The sequence below is a fragment of the Pyrgilauda ruficollis genome, unplaced genomic scaffold (genome assembly GCF_017590135.1).
Source record: "Pyrgilauda ruficollis isolate IOZ18807 unplaced genomic scaffold, ASM1759013v1 scaffold81, whole genome shotgun sequence".
NCBI lineage: Eukaryota > Metazoa > Chordata > Aves > Passeriformes > Passeridae > Pyrgilauda > Pyrgilauda ruficollis.
Window position 1 is genome coordinate 469,183 of NW_024530044.1, and position 22,926 is coordinate 492,108.

Below are 22,926 nucleotides of genomic sequence, written 5' to 3' on the forward strand. Positions count from 1 at the left end.
CTAAGTAAGACTTGGATCAGAACTTGGATCAGAAAGTGCAATAAATGAAACCATAGTTCATATGCCAGTTTTCTCTGGATCACCTCTCACTGTTTTGCTTTCAGGCTGTGATAGAGTATCTGCCCCATTTCATCTTTACACTAAAGGCATAAAACAGGAAGCAGTTCTACATAGTTCTTACCTGGGCAGCCTTTGGGGTTTTCACCCTCCAGTGTGTACTCAGCTGGGCTAGAGTAGAACAGCTGGCACTGGATGCATCAACTCCAATGGGGCCCAATTCAGGAGGGTTAGAGCTGAGTTTTGTGTTACTCAATGGCATTTTGAGGCTTCAATTAAAAAAAAAATAAAAGGCTGCTCATCTTGCACAGTTATGCTTCCTTTTGCTTCATGTCTTCTACTGTCCACATGAAGGTGAATGAATGGAAGATTTTGGGGCTGGGCATAATCTACAGACATACTGGATCTCTGCCACTAGAAATCTGAAGGTCTTACAGAGATCCATACAAGCTCTCTTATATATACTTATCAAGTTATTTAATTAAGCAAAGGCCATTTCCCCTAATTTTAAAACAGAGAAATGGTTCTTTTTATTTGTATTCCAAGTTCGTTCAAGATAAAAATGTTTTTATTGAAAGTGATTTATTGGACCAGAACTCCAGCCAGACAAAGGCATAAAACATGAACTTGACTGTAAAGACAATAAGCCATTTAAAATTCTTAGTCTATTGAATTCAGTAGCATTCAGAAGGATTGAAAAAGATTTAGGCTCACTCATTACTTTGACTTCTGACCTAGGTAATTCTGACTCCATAGTTCAGCAAATCAGGTCAATGAACAGTAATTCCAGTGAGTTTTGAATCAAATCTATTATAACAGAAGGCACTAAAAACTCTATACAAATGGCATAGGATTTTGAAGCAAAGAGAAGTACCTGACCTCATATTGAAAGCCACAGTCCAGGACATGGTCCCTAAAAGGAAAAAACAACAAGTTTACTCATTAAACCTGAACAACAAATCCCCACAAACTTCTCTAAACATCAGGATATTTTGTGGTTTTTGCTATGAAATTTAGAGGAAATAGATTCCTCCAATTTTTGACCAGGATGCAAAATAATTTTTCAAGTCATTAAATACTTTCCAACAGTCTTTTACCTCATGACCTTGCAGATTCAGTCTCCCACAGGTAAACAACTATAAAAATAACTTATTCCTCTGATACTTCCACACCTTCTACAAATGCCTAGAAGGCAACAAAGAAGTCCAGCTCCTTGTGCTGACATCTCATAAAGCATCTCAAAGTTATTTCTGTGTATTGTGCAGTTATTGTTTCTATTTTACTCTGAAGAATAAGAAAAAACCCTTTTATTTTCACCTCAGGAAGCATTAGATCCATTTGTTCTAAATCTGTAAGATTTTGCTGTCAGTGGTAACGAGTTATAAGGCTTCAATAGTATCACTCCTCCCCTGACTCTGAAAGTGTCAGATCTGCTGTGCCTTACAAAATCAAGGGAAGGGAAATCTGGAAGTGACAGCTTGCGATGAAACCAGAAGACAACTCCTAGCAGCACATATTCCCTTCTCAAAAAGAATTTTGCAGGGCTTGTCATAATGATCTTCAGAAGACTTTATTGTCGTTGATGCCCATTTGGAAACCAGGACTGAATTCTAGATGGGAACTTAACAGGGCAGCAGCTCCAGGTTTCCTGAAATCAAACATTCACTTTTCGGTTTGTGGAGGCAGCAGCTCACATTAAGTGACTTGTGAAGGGGCAAATGTTAATCTCATTTTACCCATCTTTTCACTCAGGAAATTATTTCTCTTTTGGCAATCGGCAGTGCCAAACAGATATGGATGACTAATGATGAAGGTCATTTGCTGAATATTGTTCCTTTTTGAAGGAGACATTCATTTCTCAGCTGCCATGGACAAAATTAGGAAATTTTGAACAGCAGGCAGAATTTTAAGAAACAATGGATTTTTCTTTTTTATAAAGGTAGTTCCTTATTTTTATCTGTAATTGCAAATGTACACTCACAAACATTTCCACAAATTTAAGTACAAGCACAGGTAATGAATTAACACTTAATAGTTTGGCTGTCATTGATTTAATTCTTCAGTTATATTGATTTATTTGGTGGAAGCACCACAGTCTATTTTAGTTTTTTCTTGATAATAAAGAAAGGAAGTTTTATACAGCTATCAAATGAGCATTAATAAAATTATTCTAGGGAAATTTTTACAGCTGTATCCACATATAAAATTGCAGTTGTAGTTCAGTGAACCCTAATCATTCTAATTACCTTAGTTAGAATCCAGTTTGAAAATACAATTTGCCTACAGTCAAAGAATCAAGTATCAAAAATTGAGGAAGAATTAGTAATTCCAGTGTCATGGTTTATCCCCAGCCAGTCACTAAGCCCCTCACAGCTGCTCACTCTCTGCCTTTGCAGGGTGGAGGAGACAATTAGAAAGGTTAAAAGCAAGAAAACTCATGGGTTGAGATAAGAACAATTTAATAATTGAAACAATAATTTACAAAAAAAAACCAAAAACCCAAACCAACAAATTGTAACGAAAAGGAAAAAAAAATACAAAGACAGAAATAAAATCCAAGAAAGAAAAGTGATGCAAATGAAAAACAATTATTTGGCTGATGCCCAGCCAGCCCCCAGACAGCAGCCCACGTTCCCCACAGTTGATACACTGAGCATGAAGCCATGTGGTCTGGGATGTCCCTTGGGTCAGCTGTCCAGCTGTGTCCCCTCCCAGCTCCTCGTGCACCTCCAGGCTCCTTGCTGGCAGCATGGGGTGAGCAGCAGAAAGGGCTTTGACTGTGCAATCCCTGCTCAGCAATAACCCAAACATTGCTGCATTATCAAAACTGTTTCCAGCATAACTGCAAACCACAGCTCCACACCAGCTACTGTGAAGAAAATTAACTCTATTTCAGCCAAAATCAGCAGAGCAAATCAGTTTATTCTTTACTAAGAGGCACTGCAACTTTTGCAAGGAAGCACTGTGCCTTTACACCCAGGCACAGACAGAAAAGGCTTAGCCATTCTATCTAATTATAACCTTCATTTTTGTTAATGCCATGCTCTTCACAGATGCTTAATAGGAAGCTTTTTTTGCAAAGTGTACAGTATGTACAGTACACAAAAAAAGAGAAGAGACTTCCATTGTAATCAAGCAACAGTCTTACATGCAGTTAAATTTTTTTTTTTTTTAATAAGAATGCTGTGACAGGTGTTTTAAAGCAGCCTGTTACAGCTGCTAGATACAGCATATCACAGGTTGTCACCTTCCCAGCTCAAAGGGAAAGACTGACAGAGCACTTTGGGACTCAGACTTGGCTTGGGGGCTGACCTGGGCTCCTCACAGCAGAGCATCCCCCAAAGCCCTGCAGCTTTTCGAGGCAGCTGGATGTGCTCTTCACTCCAGGGATTCCTTTGGCCGCAGCTTCCCCACACATTTTTGTTTGCAATGCACAGACAGTGCTGGCTCTGTGTGCTGTATGCACACAGTTTGCACATGGCTGGGACCCCCACCCCAAACAGGCCACAGCTGTTTCTTCTCTGCCTCATCCAACACAAAATGGAAAAGAAAAAAACAGACTGAAGTGGTTTTGATCATCAAGCAACTATGCATCACAACTATGATGAAAACAATCCGGTTGTCAGTTGTTGCAGTATTTACTCAGAAAATAAAGCACAATAAAAAGAGCTGTGAATCAATTCAGTCTCAATTTATGGCTACACACTGTCCTTTTCCCAGAATGGATTGCACTGCTATAAGCTAACCCACAAGCACATAAAATAATCACAGAGCTCTATTTGCCATGGCTTATACTTCTGTGGAAGTACTGAAGTAGCAACATATTATCCCACAGGAAAGACATTATCAAAGATTAGAAAAATGCCTCAGAAGAAAGCAGATTTCTATGTTAAGGCTGCTGTGATTTACCAGTAACCATTCAGTGAGAAGATTCCTCATTTTATCGCTGTGAAATAGAAAAATACCTTTTGAGTCTGTGCAACACCTTTAAATTTCTCAAGTACTAAAACAAAGCCACCAAAACAAAATTTTCCAATGATTGCATGCAAAAAGAAAATGTAAAAGATTGATGATTAAAAAAAATAATTTCATATTGCCCTGATACAGTTCATTCAACAAATCATACCTAAGATGGTTGATAAAATTTGGTATTAAATGTAATAATGATTCAATATTATAATACAATTACTTTTTTATACAAATATACTCTTAAATATCTGTTTAACAATGTAATATCATCAATGTCCATGAAATAAACTTCAGAGTGAAAAAAACCCATTTTGGATATTTGAAAAACCCCATTTTTTGTGTATGTCCAGTGATTCAGAAAGAAATCCTGTGTGCATAGACAGCCATCAGCTAACTCATCAGAGCTTGGATTTCGGGATGAGAGAATAAATGAAACAAAGAAAAACGTGGAACATGGAATCTCTCAACTTGTTTTGGTACCTATTTCTGGATTCCTGTTTCTTATATAGAGAACATTTACTTGGAACATTCTAGCTTTCAACTGGATTTTAAGTATAATTTTCTCTTTCATCATCTGCTGGAGTTCACAAATCCTGACATCTCACCATGTAATTAACAATTGGATCTAGCTTGCCTTGTGCTTTTTTACTTTGCTGAATTGGCAGCTTTTGAACCAGCTCTGCAGGGTAGCTCGAGGCTCTAGGGCAGAGAACACAGACAAAGTAACAGAATTAGCAAAACAGAAATAGGGTGGGGAAAAAAACAGTAGTGGTAGTGAGAGTATGGGAGAAAGAAAAAAGAGCTGTTCCATCAAATCAAGGCTGCTAGTTCCACTTGGGTTCACAGTAGAGGACAGAAAACACTTCATGGTGCTGATGTCCATCAGTGAATTTAAAATGAGTGATGAAGCATCCTCCTCCACAGAAGTTAAAAATTCTCCTCAGCCCTGAAATAGCTACATTGCTATTCATATGAATGCTCTGAGTAGTAAAGTGCAAGTTTGAAAGAAGCAGCTTGGTGAATATTTTGATGAGGCGGGGGCTACAAAAATTGAATGCCATGAACTATATCAGCTAATTCCAATTTCAACTAGATCCTAGCTCTTATTAAAATACAAACTGACAAAATAATCTGGTGCTTCTGTGACACATTGAAATTGAGGGTGAGAGTGTTAAAATGACTGGAGTTCCCTAGCAGTAAAATTTACAATTAAATCTAAAGCAAGATTTGGGGGGGAGCAGGAAGAGGGGAAGTGCCTCTTTCTTTGGAAAAAGACAGAAAAACATCTCAGAGGGGGAATGGTTTCAGTGATAACCCCTCAAATAAGCAAGAAAGGAGCTGATAACACTCTTAACTCAGTATTTGATTCTATGGTAACCCACCACACACCATAGTCCCTGCCAGGGAATTCCACCAGGGAATTTTAATTGGCACCCAAGACCAGTGTGTTGCCTGGAGCAAATCACCGCAAAACACCTCATTTCATAACTCAATATCAGCTTAAATTAAAATAGTTGAATTTTTTTTGATAAATAATTACTGTTCAGACATACAATATCTGAAGAAACTGTTTATGTTTACACTTCCTTTCCTGGTTATAAATCACAGTGGAAATACTACCAAGCAAAGCAGTGGAGGGGGTCACCGGTGGTGGCCAGCCAGACACTGAGGTGTGGCACAGGAGCCCCATCTGAGGCAGGGAACAAACCATTTTCAGCTCTTGCTGAAGGTCTCAGGTCTATGCTCACAACCAAATATTCTTTTTGGATTTACACTGTCTCTATTGACAGCATACTTCTACCATAAGTTTTACACCATATTTTTCACATTAAAGCCATAACAAAGCATTTTCGCTTTTAGAAGTATTTAAATTTAAAGAAAGCTCTTGCCTATTTTGTTTAGGTTCTGCTTACTTGCAAGCATTTCACTATCACTTCTTACATAAAACAAGACTTAACATCTGAAGCAGACATTTCTTCTGGATTGTTTGCAAAAAATTGCATAGTAGACCATAGTAGACCATAATGTTAAAGCCCAACATTAATTTGGTGAAAGCGTGACAAAACTGACACATAACATTTAATTGCAAATTTAGTAAAACATTCCCTTCAGTTGTGCTCAATCTAATAATTCATTGTAGTGGTCCAGTTATAATAGCAATGCCAGCTGAATCATTAAGGCAGAAGATGGACATAAAGGACACATCAGCACAAGCTTCCTTGGAGATGCTGTGCCAGCAAAGAGCACAGAACCTACAGAATGATCATTACAGAGAGCAGCCCTAGTAAGGAGCACAACAAGGGAAATTACAAACAGGCAAAACCTTGCTGCCATCCAAAGCAGGTTCTGAAACTTTTTTCACTTCATTTGTTAAACATCTGCCTAGTTCTGTTGTTATTGTACTGTACCACCAACTTAAATTTATCTCTGTCAGATTTTAAACAGCACCTGGAATGCAATTATATGCCTTATGATACTTTAGCAGCAAGAAGGGAATTTTCAACTTGTCCTTAAGGGATATTGCAAGGGCAGGGTGTTACAAGGAGAAGTGAACAAACAGACAAACAAGCAAACAACGATCCAAATTAGAGTACTTAAAATTCTCGTGTTAAAGTTCAAGAAATGAACATAGTTCACCATTAATACATAATCACAAAGCAAGAACATAATCACATATAATCAAGAATATTTTATTGGACAGCCTGAACTCTAAGTAAAAGTTTAGTTAGGAATGAATATTTTATTCTTCTTATGCCAGACGTCATGTTTGTGTGAGCAAAGGCATGGAAAGGAAGACAACCCACCCAGCTTCAAGAAACCAAATGGACTATCACACCCTTTGTGATCTTTGAGAGAAAAACAGAAGTGTATCAATGAAAATCACTGTTTTCAAAATCCAGCATATCATCAATGACTTTTTGGGCATTGGTTTGTTTGGTTTTTTTTGTTTTTTTTTTAATTGTTGCTCCTTTACCTCTGAGTTACAAGAAGTCTTTCCAATTCCAAAAATGCAGAAAAACAAATAATCCTGGCTGCTGTAGTCAAAGCCACACAAACAACAGATTCACAAAGTCTTTAGATGTGCAAGAAAAAGCAACTGAACACAGTTATTGATCAAAAGAGGGCCAGTGGAACAAAGGTGCACTCAATGTCTAGTTAATAATAGAACAACTAATAACTATAAAAGAATGAATACTGGCCCCAAAATCCCCAGCTGGTGAAAAGGCTGTGTCATTGCACAGCTCATGCCATGGAAATCAGGTGAAAAAAAAAAAAGTTTTTGGTCTAAATTCCAATATTATTCAGTGACCAAGAAAAGCTGAACTGTTTCTCTCATGCCTGGTGGTGGTTTGAGTTCTGCAGAACCTTTCAGGAGGCAATGAGGAGGCACAACCCAAGCAAAAAGTTCTGGTGGCACATTTCAATACATGCTGAACTTCAGGCAGAATCCCAGAAACGACCCTCATTAATGAAGAGTGCTGCAAAGCTCACAAGTGATGCAAGAGCCTCCAGAGCACAGACCTAGAGCTCCAATAGTCTTGAAGCTCAGTGTGGAAAAATCTATTTATCAGTTTAAAAACCCCTCCACAATACTGATGGCCTCCACTGCCAATGTGCCAGAACTCTTAACCTGTATCAGTAACTGAATATTAAAATAAAGGATCAGAACCCATCCTCTGGAATAACATATACAGAGCTGGTAAGAGAATAATTAGATATTCTATTTGTATCATCTTGTAGTTTTAAACCATGCAAGGTACCTTTCAGGAGTAGGATTTATCATCTACCTGCACTGATCTATGAAAGGAGAGGAAAAAGGACTTTTTTTTCTACTAAAGACCACAGTACCTAAAGGAGAGCTGGAGCTGAGGGAGTCTTAGGCAAAGAGCTGGAGAGGAATGACTCTGTAGGGTGCTGGATTGCTTACACAGTTATATTAACAATGCCAAGCTGACAAACCACATGGACATTGCAGCAGGTATTCACTTTCTGTTCAAGTGAGAGCCCAGCTCCTGCAGAAAACATCCCAGAAATGTTACAAACACTGAATGCTCAGACAAATTACAACAATTCCCCTTGTGGGGAACACAAGGCTTGTAGCCATCAATACTGAATGCAGCCCTGAAAGCTTTGTAAATCCTCTCTGCCCTTGCTTATCCCTCACACTAATTAATCTCAGTGGGATTTTGTAAAATGGTGAGAACAGCAACCATAAAATCACATTTAACAACCATTTCCAAACTGGCACAAGTTACATCCCCAGCCATAGCAATTTAAGAAACCCCAACTGCATTAAGAAACCCTCAATGCAAACTGATGGCATCATGATGTCACAGCATGGAAACCAAGCCTCTCCAAAACCCAGAGTGGCTCCATGTAATGGGCATGGGAGTAAGGGAATTTGTTTGGGGTTTTTTTGGTTGGTGGGATGTTTTTCTTGACAGAGCTCCTTTCAAGCAGGTGTTAAATATTTCCTTTTGAAATAGGGCAGAGTATTACACCAGTACTAGAGCAGGAATGTGGAATAGAAGAGGAAGAGTGATGATAGATGGGCAGGTAATGCCCATGATTTGGGGTTTTTAAACTGACAAACTAAAAATTATTTTCATTTTTTAATAAACAGTGCCTCAAATTGCTGTCACAAGAGGCATTAGCTCATTTTAGGGAGAATTCTCATGATAACAGCTAGAGAAAGCATAAGTTAGGCAACCACTTTGCATTATTTAAATCACAGCACAAGCAACATTAATACCTAAGCAAACATATAATTTAAATATTTGTACAGGAAAATAAATATAAAATCACACTTCAGCTTTTTTTTTTTTTGAGAACACTTAACCAAATATATTGTCTTTTTATTGACATTCCTACTAAAAAAGAGACTTTTTTCAGCCTTCTTACTACTTGAGAACAGGTAAGTTACTGTAAGGTGATGAACTTGCATGATCTGATTACTTCAGATCATGCAAGCTCATCACCATAAAATATGGTACAGTCACATCTGCAGCAGGAAAAAATGGAGAAGAAAAAATCTAAAACAACTTGGTGCAAATGGCCAGAAACACGGGGGGTAGATATTGATGAATTGCATAAAAATCACCTTTTCTAGTCTCCTCACCTTAAAATTTGACATGGGAGAATACTGTAGAATTGCAAATCATGCAGAAAGTTAAACACAGGGACAGGGAGTCTCAGAAGTCTGTAAATTACTAGCAGTGAACAAAAAGCAGACTACAGTGGGATTCTCCTCAGGCATAATCTCAATTTTGCTAGCATTTAAAAAGGACAGTGTGAATTATCACTTCAGAGGTTCAGCTTTGGCTAAAATAACGGCTAATGAATTTTTGTCATCCTGCTACGTATGTGTCATAACTATCTCTGCATAGATTAACAAATCAATATTGGCAGGACCTGAACATAAAATCTATTTACAAAAATCTGCAAAGTAAGTTTTAAGTAATGAAAAAAAAATCTTGAAATAGATTTAAAAGGGAGGTCAAAATAGGCAGCGTTCATAAACATTAACAGTACATGGCATGGCTTGATTTCATTTCAATCCAAATTGTCTCAAGGAAAATTGAGAAAACACTTTAGTCTGTTGGCAACAGTCTAAGTAATACCAACTATTTGCTTTCATTTGTAACTTGAAATATATTTGGGTAGAGGCAAACACATATATATACATTCAAATCAGAGCTTCTGAAATACTGCAAAACTGAGCTTTTGATTTAAAGTGCTTTAAAAGCACTTGACCAGCCCCAGCTCTGCCTGAGTAGTTTTTCCAGCGCTGACAAGCAGCATGGATGGCACCTATGCAAAACCTAAGCAACAATCCTGGTATTTTATGTAATCAGAATGGTGGTATTTATAAACACAAATACTGAGCTTCACAGTTAAGCATTTTCTCTTTCCTTCTGTTACTGTGGGATTTACAGTGGCCTGGAAGAGTAAGGTGGTCTCTGTTTAGGAGTAACTTCAGGTTGGTATTGCAACACCAGCCTTCAGATCTTTATACTGCAATTTATACTTGCTACAGAGGCCTAGGAAAAAGATAACAATCCTTTTTAGCAGCTTTTTTCGCTGGTTAAAGTGATTTCTATTTGTGTTTTAATAGCAAAGAAACAAATATTAACCACTTAAAGCTCTTGATACACACACACATCTAGATCCCGATCATTATGATTGTTATTCTGCAAGGTTGTCACATTTCTGCTGCATTTTTCTTTATAGAGAGGCCAAGTCTCCCCTGACTCAGGTTTGTAGTTGCACGACAAAGAGTTCTTGTATTATGGGTCCTTAGAGTAAGACAAAGATCCCCTCCTGTGCTTCATATCATAATCCCCTTACACTACACAGAGCCCTTAGTGCCTGATCTACTTCAATTACAATATCAGAATCCAATTTTATTGGGTCTTGTGATTATATTAGTGTCATTTCAATTAGCTTCTGTTTACAGTTAGCCCAGACTGAAATTACAGAGTGACAATGCATTTTGCTGTCTTTGTATAAGAAACAATGCCACCATGACAAGCTTTACTGCTTTTCCATGTTTCAACCTTCATACATGCAACAGAGGCCTAGGAAAAAGATAACAATGCTTTTTAGCAGCTTTTTTCGCTGGTTAAAGTGATTTCTATTTGTGTTTTAATAGCAAAGAAACAAATATTAACCACTTAAAGCTCTTGATACACACACACATCTAGATCCCGATCATTATGATTGTTATTCTGCAAGGTTGTCACATTTCTGCTGCATTTTTCTTTATAGAGAGGCCAAGTCTCCCCTGACTCAGGTTTGTAGTTGCACGACAAAGAGTTCTTGTATTATGGGTCCTTAGAGTAAGACAAAGATCCCCTCCTGTGCTTCATATCATAATCCCCTTACACTACACAGAGCCCTTAGTGCCTGATCTACTTCAATTACAATATCAGAATCCAATTTTATTGGGTCTTGTGATTATATTAGTGTCATTTCAATTAACTTCTGTTTACAGTTAGCCCAGACTGAAATTACAGAGTGACAATGCATTTTGCTTTCTTTGTATAAGAAACAATGCCACCATGACAAGCTTTACTATGTTTCAAACTTCATACCCATGATATTATGGGCAAGATAAGGCAGAACTGATTTAAATTCCTGCATGCCATAAATACACAGTTCTCTGTCCAAAGAGCCTTATTCCAAGTGATAAAATCCCATACAAGAAACATTTGAATAGATAATGCAACATGGTTCTGTAGAGTGATTTCTATGGGGTTTTTTTTTTCCACCCACCTCTTCTATATCTTCTGCGAAAGTCACAGCCCTGGATTTCGGGCAGTACAATTCAATGGAAAATTCAGAATATTGCACAAATCAGCTCTCCACCACACAGCCTGATCCTAGCAATAAAGCCAACTAACTACTACCTGGTACAATATTTGAGGAAGAGGGAAGCACATTTACTGTCCACTGGAACAACATTGGTAATTAGCTGAATCACAGTGCTACACACCATGAAAACCCATCCACTTTATCGTCTAATTTTACCAGGCTACAGGAAAGCCAACTCTGTCAATAATGATGCACATGAGTTATAAGGTGTGTAATTAATTTTTTGTTCATGGCTATAAATCCTCTGGTTTCAAATAACTGACTCTTGTTAATAGGACAAACGGCAGATACGCTTGTGACAAAAAATTGCGAGTTAAAGATGCAAAATCTCCACCAGAAACTCAAAGGTTCTTTAAAACTTGTCCAATCTTATGCATTGTCAAAACCACTCATTATAATTTTGCAATCAATGGTATTTGTCCAAACTCTCCTGTAGACAAAGTTATGCTAAAAAGTATTTCTTCTCCACTTCATCTTCCCAGGCCATCACACATCATTTCTATTGCTCTTCTGAGTCCCCTTACACTGTCTTCACAAATATAAAACAAATGGAAATAAGCCACAACAACATCTATACTTAGTCCACTGAAGTAATAAATAGTCTTTACATTCTTCTGGATGTTTTTTCATTATACCTGCTGTTGGGGGAAAGTCTTTGTCATACAAATTTATGGGCACATTAGGTATAATAATTCTGTTCTGTATTTTATCACTGCAGAAACACTATTAGGAGCTGTTCTAGTCATCTGAGTGCAATAAAACAGTTATGCTTTTAACACCTCTTATTTGCCTATGAATAGCTTTTAGCAAGATAACCACAGGCTCCTTTTTATCAGCATATTAACATTTAATGTGTGTTTGGACTCAGGGCCTGTGTGTTGGTTTTAAAGCAAGATTATGACATTAAGTTTTGTGAAGAACTCTCCACTGGTGTCAGTAGGGAGTAGTTAAAAATGACTGACGTGAGACTGTGTCAGTCACAGCTTTACCCAAGTTGCCTTTCTCTGCAAGACATTCCCTGAAAGACTTAAACCAGGCGGTGCTTGCTCCCACTTGCTCAGAAGAAAGTAATTTCTAAAGTTCAAAGGGCAATATCTCCATGTGCAAGCATCACTAATAGTATCCTAAAAGTTCTTTTTTTCAGTCAAGGTGAAATAGGAGCAAAGACCTGCTGTCTACAACTTAAAACTAGGTTAACTTTAAACTGGGTTCTTTAGCCTGGAGGAAGGAGATGAAGAGCCCAGGCTGGCAGATCTAGGTTAGCAGTCTTCTACAGGGGGCTGCCTGTTAAAACAGGAGCGAGGTGTGTTCTCCCACTGACACCGCTGTGGGCAGAGTGCATGTGCTCACAGAGGAGCTAGATTTAGCCCACAAAATAAGTGTGCAGCAGGTAATACTTAGATAAATACATGCAATAGTATCGAGTTCTAGAGGGACACCAGCAGCCAAGGTATTCTCAAGGCAGCAAAGCATTTACATGCTGAGATTTACTACCAGTATCAAGCGTTTCCAAGAAATGCAAGTTGACTTGAGGCACACAGCTTAGCTCCATTTCAGAGGAAGGCAGTGTAGCTGGGAAATTGCAGGTGGTTAAGTGTAAATTGACTTAAATTCAAGTATTTTGCAAATACTGACTGTATTCCTTTTTCATAGGCAATCACAGCTGCTACCAATTGATTGTGCAGAGTGTGCATACACTTGAAGCTAATTTTTGCTGAAAACAGTCCTTAAGCAAAATACTATATAAAATACAGAATGGATATTAGTAAGATGCATAAACTAGCATAAACTACTTAGTTTAAACTTTAGAAATTCTGAGTAAGTTCGGCCTAAGCAGTCCCACAACAGAACTTCTGACAGGCTAGCTATTTTCTGTACCTGAGATAGTGCTACAACATTGGCTAAAAAGAGCATTTCAGCTGGATGAATGAGACTTGAAAATAAATTCAGTCATAACCCAACCCATTTCGTCTAATGTTGCCTTCCAAAGATTTAATATGCACTGCCTGTTCTAGTCATAAAAATTAGAAACTTTAACTTCATTAAGGCAAAGCTACAACTGTTTGCAAACAGACAGTAATTATGGACCTGTCAAACAACACCTATTTGAATAGAAGGGAACTACTCAGCCTTTCTAATCCTAATTTTGGTAGGCAAGTACAAAACATCAGATCAGTAAACTCACGACCACAGAAAAACAGCTGAATACATTAGGGCAACTGAACACAATGCCATTCAAATAAAATTTTATGTGCAAATCTGGCCTGCAGACATGAGAATTAGAACATGGGTGACATGCAATCTTATTCATTTCCTCTCATTTTTTTTTCAACTGTCTACACTGATTAAAATGTGTATTTGCTGAAATTGCTGTACTGGAACAATAATGGAACAAGCACAAAACCCATTCTGATTTGTCACACCTTTAAAAGCCAAATTTTTCAATGAAGTTGATGTAGAAATTTAAAAGCTACAGGGAAAGGCAGTGGAAAAATATTTGTTTTCATAAGTAACAGAAGAAAATAAACATTAAATTAATTTAAAAAATATCTTTAGTTATTCATTAATGACAATTACATTCAAGAAAATAAACTCATTCCTCAAATGTGCATTTCTAGTCTAATAGCAGAAGCCAATATCTTGATTAATATTACATGAGCATTTCCATGATCAGCTCAAGCTGACTGAAAAAATAAATGCCTTCTTAATTGAAGTTCATTGTGCTCCCCTTGTTTTCCTATAATGTTTTCCACTTTTTCTCTAATCCAAAGATCTCAGTGTTTCCCTTCCAGAGCCTGCCCAAGAGCAGATCTGTGCATGCAGACATGAAGGTTCTTTCCCTTGTTGGAGAGCTCTGATCACCTGCAGGAACAAGAGACCTGAGACTGCCAGAACTGCTCTGCACAAAGCTGCACAAGAATATTTCCTTAAACCTAACCCCCATGATCAGCCCTTAGTATCCTGATACTTCTCTCTTCCTCCAATTGTATTAGATCCTAGAAAATGGATTCTGTTGATGAATGACTCCTCTATTTATTTGAATACCAACCTCTTAGTCACTCTGAGCTCAGTTCAAGTTGTAAAATGTCTACAAAGTTGTTCTATATATCGCAGAAAGACATTCGGTTTCTCATAAAAGTAAGATCCAAATAAAATTTTGACTTTTACAGCTGAAATGAGTAACAAAGTTCCATGCAGAAGTAGAGCTATTTACTGCACTTCTGACACAAAAATGTTTTCTACTGAATAGTCTACAGAAGCTATGTGAATTACAACTTCTATTATTTCATCTTAACTAATTTTTCATTTACATCAAAGAATTCCTGTCTTTTTTTTTGTACTGTTCCCAGAAATGGGAAAAAAATTGAATAATCAGTTTTGAGGTACTAGTGGTAAAATTAATATCCTCCTTGCACATATATTTCTTAATAGCTTTTTTATTCTGCAATGATATAAAACATTTTACTCTCACTGCACTTCTCAATTTTATTGCTGATACTCTGAAACGTTTTTTCAATGAAAAGCAACTTTTGTACAAGAAAAATCTACCAATATGCCTAGGCTGTTTGCAGACCCTATCCTCCTTCAGCCATGTAAATTGAGCGAAATGCTTTCATTTGCTTTTACCTGTTTCTAAAGACTCTAATTTTGTTTTTCCTATCTTTTTGAGAAGCCTGCTGATGCTCATTCCCAAGCAATGAAGTAATGTTGTATGTGGTAAACTTGTCAAAGGAACAAATTGTTCTTGTAAATCTGTAAGTACTGGAAGTACACACATTGCAGGCTTCATGTAGCCATGTGCCAGGCATTTTACATGCAGCAGACAGCAAGACACCTGACTTAGTACTATTTCTCATGTTCTTTGATTTTTTAACAATTAGGACCAAAATTGTGTCTGTCTTTTACTGCCTCTGGTAGCTTTGGATGAGCCAAGGAGCTGCAGATCTTTCTGACAGTGACTGATGGAAGTGCTGAGCACCTCTGACAGTCAGACCATGCACCTATTACTTTTCTGTTGTTTTTCTTGCCACAGAGTGTTTTTATGGCTTTCATCTTTGCACAGCTCATATCTTCATAGTTTAATAATGCATTTCCTATATTTCTCATGAGAGTTAACGTTCCACATTCAATCTCTTCCCATTTTGCCTTCAAACTTCTCTGAGTAGAGGGTCTTCCTTATGGATTTTCCTACATTCTTACAAAATACAGCTTCTACAGAAAATATTTCTCACGTTTAGAGCTATGAGTTGCAGCAGTTGAATTAGAGGCTATTGAACACGACCTGTTCCAACCAATAAAAATTCCAGACTCCAATCAACAGGTAAAACTCTCTCCCTGCAAACTCAGGTCCCAGGACTGCCTGCTTCTGCAGGTGGAATACAACTCACCATGAGCTCCTTCAAGGAGATTCACCAACTCTGTCACTCCAGACAAACTAGAATTGCTAGTACTGCACCTCCTGGCCAAAGAGAAAATTCACTAAGTAATTCCTCTTTCACACTTTCCAGGCAGCTATAAGAGGACAAATATTAGCTGGAATTAAAGACTTGAGACCTGCAGCAATGCTGAAGGGATGGGAAGAGACAGACAGCCAAAAGCAGGCACAAGCAGCAACAGGCAATGGTGCATCCAAACCACAGGACTTCACTGTTCTCTGTATGTGATGGAACCATTGCTGGTGTTGCAGTCAAAACCACAAGGTTTGCCTAAAAGCTGAGTTCCTGCCCCAAAACTGCTGAAGATACTTATGCACAGCCCCCCTATTCTTCTCTCAGTAGAAATGCAGCAGCCAGTACTAGTACCTTTCAATACAATGAGTTAAACAAGTGCTTAAAAACTTGGCCTTTGAGTATTCAAGGTATCCTACCAAAAAAACCCCACACTTTCAGCCATTACAAACACAGATAGACTAATCAACCTTCTTTCCAAGCGCCTCATTGTTAAGTGATAAAAAGAGGAAGCATTACAAAAATGTCATGAACAGTTTCAAAGATCAGGGAATCACACAGATGAAGGCTGAAATGTTGACAAAAAACAAGCCACTTCCAACAGGCCCATTCCAATCACATCTTGTCCTGAAAACATCAAACTGAACGCAACTGAGAAGCGGGAAAATGACAGCAGCATTTTCAGAGTTTAAACCCAATTTTTCCACATGAGTTGAAACTAAATCAGGAATAAAATGAAATCATGGCTGAAAGAGGTAATTTGTAAAGCATCATTATTGCTGGTACATTCAAAGTTGATTTTTTTCCCTGTAAAAAAACCTAAAACATGCCAAATTGTTAGGAACAAGTTAAATACATCTGAACACACCTGAAGTAATCTTTTAATTAACAATAGGTGCTGCAACATGAAAGAATTATGACAGAGCCAGGTACCTCCTGAGTCTCTGTACTTGCTCCAAGCCTTTGTTGAATACCTGCCACTTGATCTTGCTGCAGTGATGAAACCATAAGGACTAAAAATGATGCAGTGTAGTAACTCTAGAGCAGGTTTCATTCATGGTGAGGATGACAGCTGGATCACACCAAACTTGCCAGAGTAATGGAATGAGTCCAGCACTGTCACCTGCTGACTCCACACATGCTATGCTGGCAACGAGGCACACCACTCTCAAGCTGCAGGTGATTTCATGCAGGTAACTGGGAAGGTATTAGGTTACACTGAAAGTCAATAAAATGCTTCTCAATACAGAGATTACATAAATCAATAACCCTATTATGGGTATAAATCAGCAAACAACCTGAAGATCTAAAAACAATTAACGCAATTATCCTTTGCAGTAGCCAAACAAAGCAGTACATGGTGAAATTCTTTGAAGCAGTGCTGATGTATTTCATTTTTCAAGGCATTCCTCAACATTTTACACAGCTTTTTCATATTGAAAGAAAGCTTACTGAGGTCAGCCAGCACAAATTTAAAGTTACCCAGAACACTGTCCTAATGCCATAGAAGACATGTATGATGTAGGCTTTATTTGCCCATAACTTCAGAAAAAGATCTATACTTCTGGCATCCTGCTTGTGCATTTGAGGAAATTAGAAGCTCCACTTATTTGGGATGGAAAAGCTGAATAATTAACAAGAATCAGTTTCATTCTGTATTCTTGACACCTGTTCAGTATTTTAGAGCACATAGTGTATTACTAAGTATGTCATTAAAGCTCATGGAATAATCAATATCAGAGTAATAAAGCCAAATGACCCTGGGTTTTTAGAAAAAAAACTGATAATAGAAACAACACTTAAAAAACAAATTGTTCTCCGTCATGGAACACAGAAGCCAAAATACTAAGAGATCAAATTTTGACTACGTAACAAAAGTTACCCAAATTTGTTGGACTGTAGCATAAAAAAAAGTACCTAGGAAATGGCCTGGAACCTGAGAAGGAAGGACAAAACTAGAACAGGAAAAGCAAAAAAGCACAGCATCTATCCCACTGAAAAGTTCAAGTGCTTCCTTGTGTACACTATTTTTGGAAGGGGCAAAGATGAGATTAACATCATATCAAAGTGAATAATCATGTATCCTACATCGAGACAAAGTGCCTGATCTTAAGAGTACTTGTGCTGATTAACTCCTATGTATAACTGAAAGCAAGTGACAGTATTCTCCAGTCAGTGTCAATAAAATTGGGAAGGGAAAACTGCAGGCAATTGAGGTAATTAATCCTGGAATAAATCTACTCATAGGCAATCCAAACTGAGTAACTTTTCAGCTCTACTTTACACTGGTTCTCATGTAAGTAAATGGAAAAGTAATAGACATGAATTAAACATTTTCATTTCACAGTGCTAAGCATTCACCCATCACCCATGAAGCTCATTCCTCATCCCTTGGGCATCAATTGCAGCAGTGCCTGCTTAATAAATGAGCACCAATTATTCAGAATTATTAAGCAATATACTCAGCACATACTCTCCTCTTTCACACATATCCACAAGTGCAGAGCAACAGTCTGGCATGCAAAATATGAAGGCATAGACGATCACAACAAATAAAGAAAGCATAGTGCTAGTAACTATCCTTAGGACAGATTACACTGTTTGGGTTCTTTTTAAGAAGTACAGTCTCAGAGCTAGGAAAATATCCTCACAAGCTGTGCATTACAAAAATCAATAAAATTATTGCTCCTCCAATGTGCAACTTTTCCATAAAACATGCAAATATACATAGAGTATCTCTTTTTCAGACAATTGTTATATGGAACTACAAAAACAATATTTGGAATTATTAATTGCTATACCTTTTATACTCTTTCTTTCCATTACTTAAAATGAAAACAGTTTCAATACTAAGACCTAACTAATAGGACAACTATACTAACCACCATCTGGTATCACAATATCCCCAAGACCATTGAACCTCCCCAGCATGCTCTGCACAGCAAAAAGAGGTTGAAAAGATGAAATGTTGACTCAGGAATGCTTTTTAAGGAAGAAAACCTCTTGGCTTCTAGTTTTTAATTGAATTCTCCTATTTTTTTAGTTCAAGCTTCCCCTCCATAGTTTTATTTCTGGATAATTTCCTGCCAAAAGCTTATAATGTTCTTAATTTAAATATTTAATATTTGCTGATCATTTGGCCAATTTACACCAAGGCTGAATAAAGTTTTAGTTTTCAAACAGCCTACATTGAATCAAAGCAATAAGACATCATCTTTCTAAGAAGTAAACACAGATCATATTTGTCTGGTAAGCTATTACTCATTCCTGTAAGGAATACTTTTGTCTCACAGAATTTTGAAAGGAGTGTCAGTTCTGGGGTCAAAAAAGCAATTCAAATTCTCTCTTGCCCGTTTCTCTCCCTAAGAGCATGCCATTTTGCAAATGGAAAGGTTAATTGACACACATGCTTGTATGCCAGACAGGAATTGATCCAACAAAACCCATCTGAACCAATTTACAATAATTCACAAACTCAGATTTCAGTGCATCCAGTTATTACTCTCTTATAAAGCAGTAACTAACCCTAAAGCAGGAAGTTCCTGAATCACAAATCTCTGGAATCTGCCAATGTTCCCTCTAGAAAGACTGGAAATGATTCTGTGTTTTTCTCCTCCTGCCTCTTCTCCGAACATCTGTTGCTGGCCCTTGTCAGAGAAAGGATATTGAGCAAAATAGACCCAGCAGGATGTTTGCCATGTTATTTGTTATTCAGATTGATTTATCTTCACTTGAATATATTAATTCTATTTTTAATATTAATTTTGATTTTATTTTAAATTTCCACACAAGTTTTCAATGACTAATTTTATTACTACAATAAAAATATTTTCGCTTTTGATGCCTTTTTCAGCTAATGCAATATATTTGCACATATATAGAAATCTAAGTTAAAAAAAAAAAAAACTAGCCAAAATGCCTCATTAAAGATACTATCACTATTCAAATTTTATCTGATTTCCCTCTGAAGAGACACTTATCTCACAACTAATCAAAGGTGTTGGCTCAATTTCATGATAATATAATACAATTGAATCAGAAACTATCTCCAGTTTCTTCAGTCACACAGGATTAAAAATTTTTTAAATAGGTCTTCATTTTCCATCATTCTATCCTTCCTGAATTTCTTCACCTTTTCTCATTTTCTCATTTTTTTTCTTCAGCTGTCCCTACTCCAAACATTTTCAAATCAGCTTTTCCTGAGCAGATCTCCAGAAGATTGTTTGGTATTTAAACGACGCAGCCCTTTCCTGAAAAACCAGTGTTCTACATCCATTACTCAAAGAGCTGACAACACAGTACCACCTCTGGGAGGCTTTTGAGCTCTGAACTGTATCATTTCTATAGCATAAGAATAGTGCAGTTACACTGCTGCCAGAGCCTGCAGGGATTTGGTCAGAATTAATTTAACCATGACTATAGATGCTGACATTATTTTGTAATGCTAATTTAAGAAACATTTTATGGATTGGAAGAATAAACAGTACTACTTCATATATTTTATTTCTGGGCACACTTACAATTTGCCTGAAAAAAAAACCCCCTCAGATCAGAGTGATATTTTCAAAGACAATTAATAAAATTAACAAACCCATGGAAACAGCTATTACAGACAGATGAAAATGATGGCACATAAAGGGAAAGCTTTCTTGACACACATCGCAGGAAGCAATGCCATTTGCTGCTCTCCTGTAGCACACTGCTGTCTCCCATATGGTATAATGGCACACAACTGTTCTGTTCCTTTCCTTACACTCCTTTCTTATTCCCCCTCCTAGGTTTTCCTATTTTTATCTGACCAGGAGTTGCATTAATGCCCTGAACAGGGAGTGCCACAAGCAAACAAGACTCTCACAGCAAATGCCCAAGTATTCAGAAATTTACAGTTTTTAGTATTTTAAATTCAGAGAAAAAAAAATCAGCTGGAATTTAAATTTAAATTCAGCTGGAAACATTTTGAAAGTCATAAGCTCCCAAAATACAATACTTTCTCATGTAGGCATCTCTTCATATGACTGCTGACGAGGCTCATCAGACAACAGGCTACACTGTAAATTCTATTGCTCTCAAGAGGACTGCAGTTCCATGACTAGTTTAGATGTCTCTTACACTGATTAAAATTACCATTTAAAATACACACACAGGGAGTATTTTCTGAAAACTAATAGTCAGATTAAGGCTTTGTCTTGGTCTGCATTTCCAAGTTTTACTGATGAAGCTGCACCTGTTCAATTCAAATCACATATACTGCTCAGCAGGTTTTGACTTAATCAGAATTTCTGATACAGACAATTTCCCTACAGGAGTGTTATTTTGCCTGATTAGTATTTGAGATGTTCTGATGGCATTTGCACCATCTACAGAAGAGGGATAACAGGGCTTGGCTCCAATGGCATCTGCAGCCATAGTTGCCTACATAAGATTGTCCAGACTGTGCTTATCATTAGTCTGGCTCATGAAAGGTAATTAAATGGTTCATGAGTCCTTCCCAACCCATCTATAATTTGTGCTTAGTTCCAGACAGGTACACATAGGGCCAGACAATTTAAATTTAAGAAGAATGCAGTGGAAGTGCTGTGGCATCATTCAAAACCTGCCATCGGAGCTTGCCAGCAGAGATCCTGCATTGTGTCTACAACACACTCCAGCTGCACTTTCAGTAGTGCAGACAGGGTTGTGTAAACACAACTCCTATAGCAGAGGACATATTCCAGAACAGAGATAAAATTACCCTGTGGGAGCCACAGCATCTACTGGGTCAAAACTGCCACAAATGTTATGCAATTGGCACAGCACAGGGCGTAGTGAGCCTGTTGCTCTCACACCTTCCACAGCGTCTGCTAAATTCCAGCACACATCTCCTTTCCCTATCAGATTCCTGACAAGGGACCAATAAGATGAAAATGACCCTGGACAATTTTATTGACTTGTGGATTTACATTTCTGTGACACTATTGCTCTTAGTGGCATCTTTATGTTTATATTCATTTTTACTTTGATCTTCCTGAATATTAATTAGAATTACTTCCTTCTCCTCATCAGATCTCTTTTGCCAGTGCAAAACCAGGAATTAGCAGGGGGTGAGGAGTGTAGTGGGAGTTTGAGTGAAATGCAGAAACATGAAGCATTCTGCAAGACCTTAGAAGTGTGAATCGATTCATACAATACACTGACAAGCAAGAGACACGTTATCCCATTCTATGGGAGCCTGAGACACAATTTAAGTCACTTGCCTAAAGCCAGAACTGACACATGGGGGATTAGAAGTCCTGTCTCCCACTCTCTTCCATTTACTATTCTGATTTATAACTGCAAAAAGGAGGGATAGCCTTACTCAAGAAATAGTATTAAAGGGAAACCCATAGAAATTCTAGTGTGAGACTATAACATATGTTTTGCTCTGCAGATGATGATCAAAAATGTTTAAGCATCAACTCAGATTTTGACAGTTGAAAATATCTGTGGTGTTTTGCAAAATGATGCAAAAAAAACCCCCAAACCTCTGTAAAATACTTAAGTTCAGTGTAAAAGTCAGACTTAAATTTTTACAGGGAGATCTGAAATATAAACCATCATTGAAAGACTAGAAAATCGTGTGCAAATGGAAATTTGGTTGGATTTTACAAGTTCTGATAAGGCAATGTTGGATATTTCTTGAAGGTGGTACTCCCTGCACCACTCAGTATTTGTTATTTGCTATAGGCAAAGTAACTCTTACCTGATATTAGAAAAGTCAAGCATGCAAATACCTGAAAAGACAAGCTGAGTTTCTTGAACCATGTTCAGGAAAAGCAGTGAAATGGATCAGGTATCTACTTTTTACCTATGTTATTTTGTAGTATCTTTTTATAATTTCTAAGTCTACTTCAAATAAGTGAATAACTCAGTTTCATAATATAGCAGTGCTAAAGTAATGGTTCCCAAGCTCCCATAAAATGTTTTTTACAGATTTGAGAAAGCAAATCAAAGACACTGCTTCACCATCCCAGAATAAGGTACATTTAGTAGTGAATGCAGTATGCTAAACTGACAATGATCTGATTTCTGATTCTGTTCCCATTTTACTCTCCCCTCTCCC